The 10,204-nt window shown below is 40.7% G+C and overlaps 1 pseudogene; it reads right to left on the bottom strand.

Moving 5' to 3' along the window:
- Positions 1–5,392: 5,392 nt before the first annotated feature.
- LOC103681576 lies at positions 5,393–7,735 on the bottom strand (annotated as a pseudogene).
- Positions 7,736–10,204: the final 2,469 nt, after the last annotated feature.

The following is a 10,204-nucleotide window of genomic DNA, read 5'->3' as shown; positions in this document are numbered from 1 at the left end:
TGGACATTGCTGTTATAAACATTGGGGTTCATGTGCCCCTTCAAATCACTATATTTGTATCCTTTGTATAAATCCTTAGTAATCTAAATGCTGGGTAGTAGGGTAGACCCATACCAGCAATGAAATTGAATCCGTAATCAAAAATCTCCCAACAAATAAGAGTCCAGGGCCAGAGAGTTTCCAGGGATTTCTACCAAACATTAAATAAGAATTAATACCTATCCTTCTGAAACTTTTCCAAAAAATAAAAATGGAAGGAAAACTTCCAAACTCGTTTTATGAGGCCAGCGTTACCTTGATACCAAAATCAGACAAAGATAACATTAAAAATGAGAATTACATACCAATATCCCTGATGAACATGGATGTAAAAATTCTCAAGATACTAGCTATTCAGATCCATCAGTACATAAAAACAATTATTCACCATGACAAAGTGGGATTTATTCCTAGGTTGCAAGGTGATATACCACATTAATAAAAGAAAAGGTAAGAACCCCTTAATCGATGCAGAAAAAGCATTTGACAAAATATAACATCCATTCTTGATAAAAACGCACAAGACAGTAGGAATGGAAGGAACATACCTCAACATCAAAAAGGCCATATAGGATAGACCCACAGCTAATTTCATCCTCAGTGGGGAAAAACAGAGAGCTTCTCCCCTAAGGTCAGGAACATGACAGGGATGTCCACTGTTGTCACTGTTGTTCAACATAGTACTGGAAGTCCTAGCCTGAGCAATCAGAAAACAAAAAGAAATAAAATGCATCAAGATCAGCAAGGAATAAGTCAAAATATCACTCTTTGCAAATGGCCAACCAACACATGAAAAAATACTCAACATCCCTCATCATCAGGAAAATACAAATCAAAACCACAAGGAGATACATCCTCACAACTGTCAGAATGGCTAAAAGTAACAACTCGTGTAAAAGAGGTGTTGGTGAGGATGTGGGAATGGGGAACCCTCTAGCACCAGTGGTGGGAATGCAGGCTGGTGCAGCCACTCTGGAAAACAATATGGAGGTCCCTCAAAAAGTTCAAAGTAGAACTATCCCCAGTACGTTTAAGGTGTTATTTTTTATAGCAAAGAAGGATTAAGGTAGCAGCTAGAACAGGGTTCCTAATCAGCTGCCATTAAGATAAAAAGATTAGCTGTGATTGTCCAGGTGGACAAAGGTAATCACAATGGTCCTCCAAATGTTAATGAGGGAGACAAAAGAGTTGATGTCAGACTTTGAAAATGCTGCCCTGCTGGCTCTGAAGGTGGAGGAAGAGCTGTGAGCCAAGAACTCAGGCAGCTCAAAATTGAGACTAGAATTGGAAAGAAAACAGATTCTTCCATGAGCGTCTGGAAAGAATTCAACCCTACAGACATGTCACTGTTAGCAGTGTGAGACTCCTTTCAAGCTTTTGCTTCCAGAAGTGTAAGAGTAGGTATGTGTTTGTTTTAAACAACTAGTGTGGGGATATTTTACAGCATCAGGAGGAATCCATATGGACATCATCAATAAAATTTTTGAGGATATTAAGTTTAATCTTTCCAATTCATTCATAGCTTCCCTTGGATGAGGGCAATTTACACTTAAAGAACCCACATTAATTAGAAAAAAAATTAAATCGATTTGGAGATATTCTGCCCCATCAGTTGGTACGGTGAATTCCTTGTGGCTTAAATATGCCTGTGATCTCGCTATGAGGCCTTTGAAGCTGTGTCATCGGAAAGGAACTCAGGATCAAAATTAAGGTCTCGCATTATAATTTACAGCTTTGTGTCTATATTGCTGCATCCTTTCATTTCATATTGATTCAACCATTCATTCTTTTCAGTGCTATCCTCTCCAACTCTTCCTCAAGTTTCCTTCAACATAAAAGATGAAATCATAAATTGTCTCTGTGTGTACACATGGAGGGAATGTGCTTATTTGAAAGAAAAATGTGTACACACACACACACACACACACACGTCACAACCACTATACTGGACTGCTTTCTTAGGAGTAAAAAATGAATTTTCATACATTTCATTCTTTTCTTACAAGATTCATTTAACATATATTTAGTAATCCACACTGCCTTGAAAAATGAGGAAAGAGGCTCAGGGAGCTTAAATTTTTAATAATTACCTAACAAAGCAGTAGAAGCTTACCTAACAGTCTTATACACAAATGGAAACTTGTACTATGCACTCTTCATTCTCTTGTAGCTCCTTTAATTCTTCAAATTCTATACTTTAAATATGCAGTTTATTGTGTGTCATTATACTCCAATAATTGAATTAAGTGGAAAATTTCTATTGCACATGGCTAAAGGAAGGATCTAGAGCACAGGTAGCTGACTCTCCATTGAAGGTTTGGGAGAGAGCTCTTCTAACATGTAGGAAAGTGCCATGAAATTCAAACAATTCATGTAAATTCATTTAATTTCTAATTGAAGAATACCTTACCTGTAGAAATGTAGCAATAAGACCGTGAATTGGCCGAGACAGAAAAGCACTACAGCCCCATACAACACGGTTGATGAATCTTAGAAACACAATTTAGAGATTCACTCCTGACCACAGACCCCCGAGGAGCCCAGCAGAGATCAGAAATGCTTCCCAGAAATTAATGCCATTTGATTGTAGAGACATTATTGATGAGGAGAACAAAGGCAAGAGAAATGCAGGTAAAAGCCAATCTCCTTACAATCTGCAGCCCCTGATGAGTCCCTCAGACATTCAGAGCTTGACACCACCCCAGGAACTCATGGCTGCCTTGATGTTGGTATTTCATTAGAGACTGACAGCAACCTTATCTTGACAATAGCCAGAGCTCTAAGGTCCTGTAAACTTCACATTCAGCATCCAGAAATTCCTTAGAAACTTATATTATCTCTACCGCCCTCCCTCCACAAACTCAAAAGCATAGAATCAGCCATTCTTTATAATCCCAGTGAAGCTCTTCCTGCCCCAGTCCTGTCCCTGTGCTGTAATAAAAACAACTCTTTGCTCCAAAATTGTTTCAAGAATTATTTCTTGAGCATCGTGTTCAGTCACCCCACATCAGTATGATATCCCATTTGACAAGGACAACCTGTTACACAGCAAGAGCTGACTGACACAATAATGCAAGTAAACAGACCTGAGGCAATTAGAACGTGTGCTGCTTTTTATTTGACACATATGATCTGACAAATGAGGAGAGAAGTCACGATCGATCTATTATTTGAGTTTTTTTCTGATGATTTTATGACCAGGTGACTATGTGTGAGCTTCCTCCTGGGTCACTGGGAAAATCTGAAAGATGTGCACGTTTGTGCAGAAAGAACTGGTGACCCTGAACCACACGACCAGCAGGACATCAAGCTCTCCTGTGACGCCTCCTCTGATCGTGCAGGTGAAGAGATTTCTGAATAGGAAGGAAGTAAAAATGGATGGTACTGATACTGTTCATTTGCCATCCCTTAGCATTAGGAAAAGGGAGTTATTTTGTGTAACCGTAGAGAGAGTCATATTAGCAGGAAGCATTGGATGCTTTCAAGTAGAAACAGGAAGATAATGGGTGATAAAACAGAGAAGACTCTAACCAACCCTTCACCTCAATGAATAAACCTTATCGGTTGTGGACGCCAATCTTCTGTGCTTCAGTAAACAGATTCACAGCATGAACTGAGATGAAAGAAAGAAAGAAAGAAAGAAAGAAAGAAAGAAAGAAAGAAAGAAAGAAAGAAAGAAAGAAAGAAGGAAAGAAGGAAAGAAAGAAACAAAGAAAGAAGAAAGAAAGAAAGAAAGAAAGAAAGAAAGAAAGAAAGAAAGAAAGAAAAATATTTTGTGTAGTAACAGAATGAGTGTTCTGAAATTTTGCTTCCTCATACTTACATTCATCCTGACACTAAGAACATGGAAGGTCAATCTATTTATTCAAATTGGTCTTTCCATGTCAACTGCCCTGGGAAAGATCTTGTTAATCAGTGTTTGCCGGCGGCGATGGTTGGCGTTCTGGATGCTGAGCTGAATCACAGTAGAAATAAAAGAAGATGAAAATTGAGAGGGAGGCAAACCATAAGAGAAGGTGACTCTAGGAAACAAACTGAGGGTCGCTGGAGGGGAGGTGGGTGGGGGGATGGGGTAACTGGGAGATGGGCATTAAGGAGGCACGTGATGGGATGAGCACTAGGTGTATGCAACTGATGAATCAGTAAATTCTACCTCTGGGGGTGGGGGGCAGGAAGACACTGGTTAGGAAACACAGGAGCATGTTTGTAGAGTAAGTGTCTGAAATTAAGCTTTGGATTTCTGAGGCATGCAATTCAAGGACAACCATGGTGAATAAACACATTGTCAGGTGTGGGACACTATTACCAGATAAGCCCTCAGGCTGCCCCCAGCTGTGAAGTACCTCTTCAGAAAGCCCTGGGTCACCTTGATACTGACACATGAGTGACCCTGCTTTTCCCCTTCAGCATCCAAATTCTAATCGTATAAGATTATCCAATAAAGCATGAACCCACAAACCCCTATATACCCTGGCTATGGACCCTAATAAAGACAAATCCCTCTGTAATGCTCTCTCTTTCTCCCTCTCAATGCCTCTCTCCACCTCTGAGACCTTCCAGAATGGCCTTTGGGCATCCCATGTGCCCTCCAGGACCTGTGAGGAATAGACCTGGTTTTGTTAGAGTTCTCTGATGGGTGTGCTGAGGCCTGTCTTGCAGTCACAGTAAGAACCCAAGGGCTGGTGCAGCCACAGCAGAGGCTCTGGTCAGGGAAGCAACTGTGGGAATGTCCACAAGCACAGGGCACAGGGGGTGCCTGGGCTTTCCTAACCTGAGCATCCCTGTCAGTAGCCTGAGATGTAAAGGGAACAAGGTAAGAGTCCACATGATCAAGAAGAGGAGTAAAGGTAGCTATGTAAAAAGACTGACAGACTCTAGGTGAAAAGTAGGGTTTTGTATTCTCTACAATAAGGTCATGTGAAGGGTTTAGTAGTCAAGGTAGTTTCTTCCATATGAAGAATACAACCCATGATTATTCTTTTGGGAAATCTAGGGAAATTTTACTTGGCATGGTATGCATGATTTGAAATGAAATTAGTTAGAAGAAACCCAACTTGCCCCTTGGAAGATACAGAAATTTCCAGGCATTTGTGACTCAAGGTTTGGGAAAGCATTAGGAATATATGAAGATGGACAAAGGGGAACCTTCCTGTGTATGAGACAGAATAGAAGGTTAATAATCTGAGTTATAAAATGTGTGGAAAGGTTGAATAGAAACAAATGGAAATTCCAGAAAATAAATAGAAGGAGCAGATTCTAATTCCACAGCCTGATCAAAGAATGTCAGTTCCTGGCTCTGAGGCTCCGAGCCCTGCAATCATGGGCACTTCTTAAGCCCTAGAACGTATGGCCCTTACATCACTGGAACCCCAACAATTCTTTTCAGAGCTCCCTTTATGTCTCTGTTCCTCAGGCTGTAGATGAAGGGGTTCAGCATGGGGGTGACCACCGTGTACATCACCGAGGCCACTGCACTTGCATGGGAGCTCTGGGGAGCAGCAGAGCTAAGGTACACTCCTAGGCCAGTACAATAAAATAAGGAGACAACAGAGAGGTGAGACACACAGGTGGAAAATGCTTTATACTTGCCCTGAATTGATGATATTCAACATATAGAGGAAACAATCTTAGAGTAAGAGTAAAAGATCCCAGGCAAGAGAGCAAGACCCAGCAGCACAGTTGCAAAATACATCACCGTGTTATTAAGAAACATGTCAGAACAGGCATGCCCGACGACCTGATTGAATTCACAGAAGAAGTGCAGAATTTCCACCTCTGAACAGAAGGACAGCCGCAACACCATTAAGCTTTGTAACAAGAAATTCAGAACACTGATGATCCAGGACACCAGAACCAGCAGCCCACAGAGCCGGAGGTTCATGATGACTGTGTAGTGCAGGGGGTGACAGATGGCCACAAAGCTGTCATAGGCCATTGCAGTCAGGAGAATATCATCCCAGCCTGCAAAGAGTAGGACAAAGTATATCTGTGAGATGCAGCCTGCATAGGTTATGACTTTGCTCTGAGTCTGGATGTTCCGCAGCATCTTGGGGACGGTGGTGGAGGTGAAACAGATGTCGACAAAGGACAGGTTGGCCAGGAAGAAGTACATGGGGGTGTGCAGGTGGGAGTCAGAGGTGACGGCCACAATGATGAGTAGATTTCAACACACAGTGATCAGGTACATGGAGAGGAAAAGCCCAAATATAATGGGCTGCAGTTCTGGGTCCTCTGAAAATCCTAGAAGAAGAAACTCTGAAATTCTTGTATCATTGTCAGGTTCCGTGCGGTGGTGGAGGCTACAAGGAAAGAAAAAAAGATAATTTTCAAGCAAATGGGATTCATTTATGTATTTATTTTTCTTCATTTTTTATGTTTTAATTTTATTTAAATTCCATTAGTTAACCTACAGTGTAATATTCATTTCATGGGTACAATATCGTGATTCAATGCTTCATGTAACACATGGTGCTCATCACATGTCCCCTCCTTCATCCCCAGCACCTGTTTCCTCCATCTCCCCACCACCTCCCCTCTGGTAACCATCAGTGTGTTCTCTGTGGTTAAGAGTCATTTCTTGGTTTGTCTCCCTCTTTCTCTCTCTCTTTTTCCTTTTTGCTAATGTTTTGTTTCTTAAATGGCACATATGAGTGAAATCATATGGTATTTGTATTTCATTGATTGACTTATTTTGCTTAGAATAATACTCTCTAGTTCCATTGTGTCATTGCAAATGGCAAGATTTCATTTTGGTTTATGAATGAGAAATATTCCATTGTACATACATATACCACATCTTCTTTATCAATTCATCTATTGACAGACACTGCAGCTATTTCCATAGTTTGGCTACTGGAGATAATGCTGCTAAAAACCTTAGGCTGCATGTATCCCTTTGAATTATTATTTCTGTATTCTTTTGGTAACTATCTAGTAGTTCAATTGCTGTGTCATAGGTCAGTTCTATTTTTACCTTTTTTTTTAAAGGTTTTATTTATTTATTTGAGAGAGAGAGAGAGTGAGAGAGTGCACACACACAAGCAGGGGGAGGAGCAGAGGGAGAGAGAGTAGCAGGATCTCCGCTGGGCAGGGAGCCTGATATGGGGCTCAATCCCAGGACCCTGAGCCAAAGGCAGATGCTTAACTGACTGAGCCACCCAGGTGTCACTGTTTTTAACTTTTTGAGGAATCTCTATACTGTTTCGCAAAGTGGCTCCATCAGTTTGCATTCCCTCTGAGTAAGGAAAGGGTTAAGGTACAGGCAGGGAAAGGTAGGAGGGCCCTGAATCCCCTGACTAGGTTCTTGCAGGGCTACTTAACCAGGCTCACAGAAATGCCAGATGCAGAGAAATGTTATAAACAAGATATTAACCAGAGAGAAGGGAACATAAGGAATTCACCTTGTTTGTCCCAAATATAGATGAGATATTCACAAGATAGTTACAAATTCACTTTGTTTGTCTTAGATGTTATAGATGAGATATTTATCAAGTTTCCTGGTCAATTTTCTGTTAAAGACAGACCTTAACTGTCTTCAGGGTCAACCCATTTGAAACCCCTCTCACTGCAGAGAGCTTTTTTCCCTTTCCTTTCTGTTCTCACATTCCCTTACTAAGCTTTCACTTTACTTCACATTTTTGTGTCCATGAGATTCATTCTTTGGCTTCATGAGACAAGAACGCTGCAGCAACACCATCGGGGCAAAGCATTCCCCTTTCTCCACATCCTCACAAACAACTGTTGCTCTTTGTGTTGTTGATTTTAGCCATTCTGACAGCTGTGAGGTTATAGTGCATTGCGGTTTTGATTTGTAGCAAATGGGCATTATTAACAGAGTGACATGTTACAATATATATTTTGCTATCAAGAAAAAAAGAAAGAAATATATATTTTTTGTATTGATCCGATCCTATTTAGGGGAAGTTACATGATATCAGGAAGATACCTGATTAGGAATTCCTGTCCATTCAGCCTTTTCCCCAAGAGGGCATGTATTACAGTTTTAATGAGAAATGCCTTTCTGCATTTGAGGAATATATGATGTGTACTGACATCTTCTAGATAAAAAGCATAAGGTGCTGAGAAAGAAAAGTCCTTATATCCTTTGGGTAAATACCTAAGAGTGAAATTGCTGTATCATAGGGTAGCTTTATTTTTAACTTTTTGAAGAACCCCCATAGTGGTTTCCAGAGTAACTGTGTCAATTTTTATTCCCACCAATAATGGAAGATGGTTCTCTTTTCTCTGTATCCTTGACAACACCTGTTACTACCTATGTTGTTAATTTTAGCCATTCTAACTGGTGTGAGGTGATATCTCATTGTGGTTTTGATGTGTATTTCCCTGGTGATGAGTGATGTTAAGCATCTTTTCTTGTGTCCATCAGTCATCTGTATGTCTTCTTTGGGAAAGTATCTACTCACGTCTTCTGCTTTTTTCATAAATGGATTATTTGGTTTTTTAGGTGTTGAGTTTGATAAGTTCTTTATATATTTTGGATACTAACCCTTTATCAGATATGTCATTTGCAAATCTCTTCCCCCATTCTGTAGGTTGCCCTAGTAGGTATTTACCCAAAGGTTACAAAAATACTAATTTGAAGGGGGTTCATGGCACCCTGATGTTTATAGCAGCATTATTAACAATAGCCAAACTATGGAGAGAGCCCAACTGTCCATCGACTGATGAATGGATAAGGAAGATGTGGCACATATATACAATGGAATATCTCTCCACCAACAAATGTATGAAATCTTGCATTTGCAATGATGTGGATGGAGCTAGATTGTACAATGCTTAGTGAAATAAGTCAGTCCAAGAAAGCCAAATACCATATGATTTCACTCAAGTGTGGCATATAAGAAACAAAACAAGTGAACATAGTCAGGGGAAAAGAGAGGAAACCAGGAAACAGACTCTTAAGTATAGAGAACAAACTGAAGATTGCTGGAGGGGAGGGGGGGAGGCGATGAGTGAAATAGATGATAAGGAATAAAGAGGGCTCTTGTGATAAGCACCCGTTGTTGTATGGAAGTGCTGAATCAGTAAATTATACACCTGAAGTTAATATTACAGTGTATGTTAACTAACTAGTATTTAAATAAAAACTTAGAGAAAAAAAGCCCTTACTATCCTATGATGGAGAAAGAATATGTATAAAAATAAAAAATTGTATACCATGTAAAATGGTGACAGGTGCTATGAAGGAAGAAAGTTGTTATAAAAAGGAATGGATGAGGAAGGTGCTTGAGATTTAAAGGAGTTCAGGAAGACCTACAGAGAAGGTGACATTTTAAGAGAGGCTTCAACAAAAGACTGAGAAGGAGGCAGGAGGATATCTGGGGGAGGTGTGTGCCCTGCAGAGAAAGCAGAGCAAAGGCCCTGCAGAAGGCACTTACTGCAGATCTGCAGATCTCAACATGCAGTCAGTGTGGTGAGGGAACGAGCAAGAGGGAGAGAGATGAGAGGTGGTGGCAGAGAACGTTGAGGACCCAGGTGGCTTTCCTGCCACTGATGGGACTTGGAGACACAGGGAGTCCTTCCTTTACATGTAGTTCTTTACATATTGTTGATTTTTCCCCCCAAGGTATTCTTTAAATAGAGATAGATCCCTTCCTTATTTCCATTTGTTGGTGAACATTCTGGCATTTAAGGGTCACATGGTGGAGTATATGAGCTTGGGTACCATTTCCCTGAGGACGACTCATGCAGTCACACACCCACACAAGCACACACACATGAGCACTCAGGTAACCACAGACATGCAGTTCACTCTGGTCTCCTGGCACTGTGCTTCTATCATGCTTTTCTTGCCCCCAGCCACAATAATTTTGAAAGAAATGATAGAAGTCAGCAGTCAACATCAGATTACCTTTACCCTGATTAATACATAAACAGTACTTAAAATCTAGTTAGTAAGCCTCCGAAGGACATGGAAACATGGGCTCCATTTTCATATGATCACTTTGTGTCCTGTGTTTAAAGAAACATAAAAAAGCAGTTCCAAAAACACAGAGTGGAAAGAAATGGACACAAGGGGTAAAGGAGATCTAATAAGCTCGGGCAGTCCCTGAGACACTGTGATGAACAGAGAGCTTCCCTGCTTCTGGCAACATTCCAGCCCCAGTCCACATCTCCAGATGCCCAGAATGATTAACAAAGCAGG

Source organism: Ursus maritimus, unplaced genomic scaffold (assembly GCF_017311325.1).
Source record: "Ursus maritimus isolate PB19 unplaced genomic scaffold, ASM1731132v1 scaffold_37, whole genome shotgun sequence".
Taxonomy (NCBI): Eukaryota; Metazoa; Chordata; class Mammalia; order Carnivora; family Ursidae; genus Ursus; species Ursus maritimus.
Note: the sequence above shows the minus strand (reverse complement) of the source record. Positions and strands in the feature narration are given on the sequence as shown.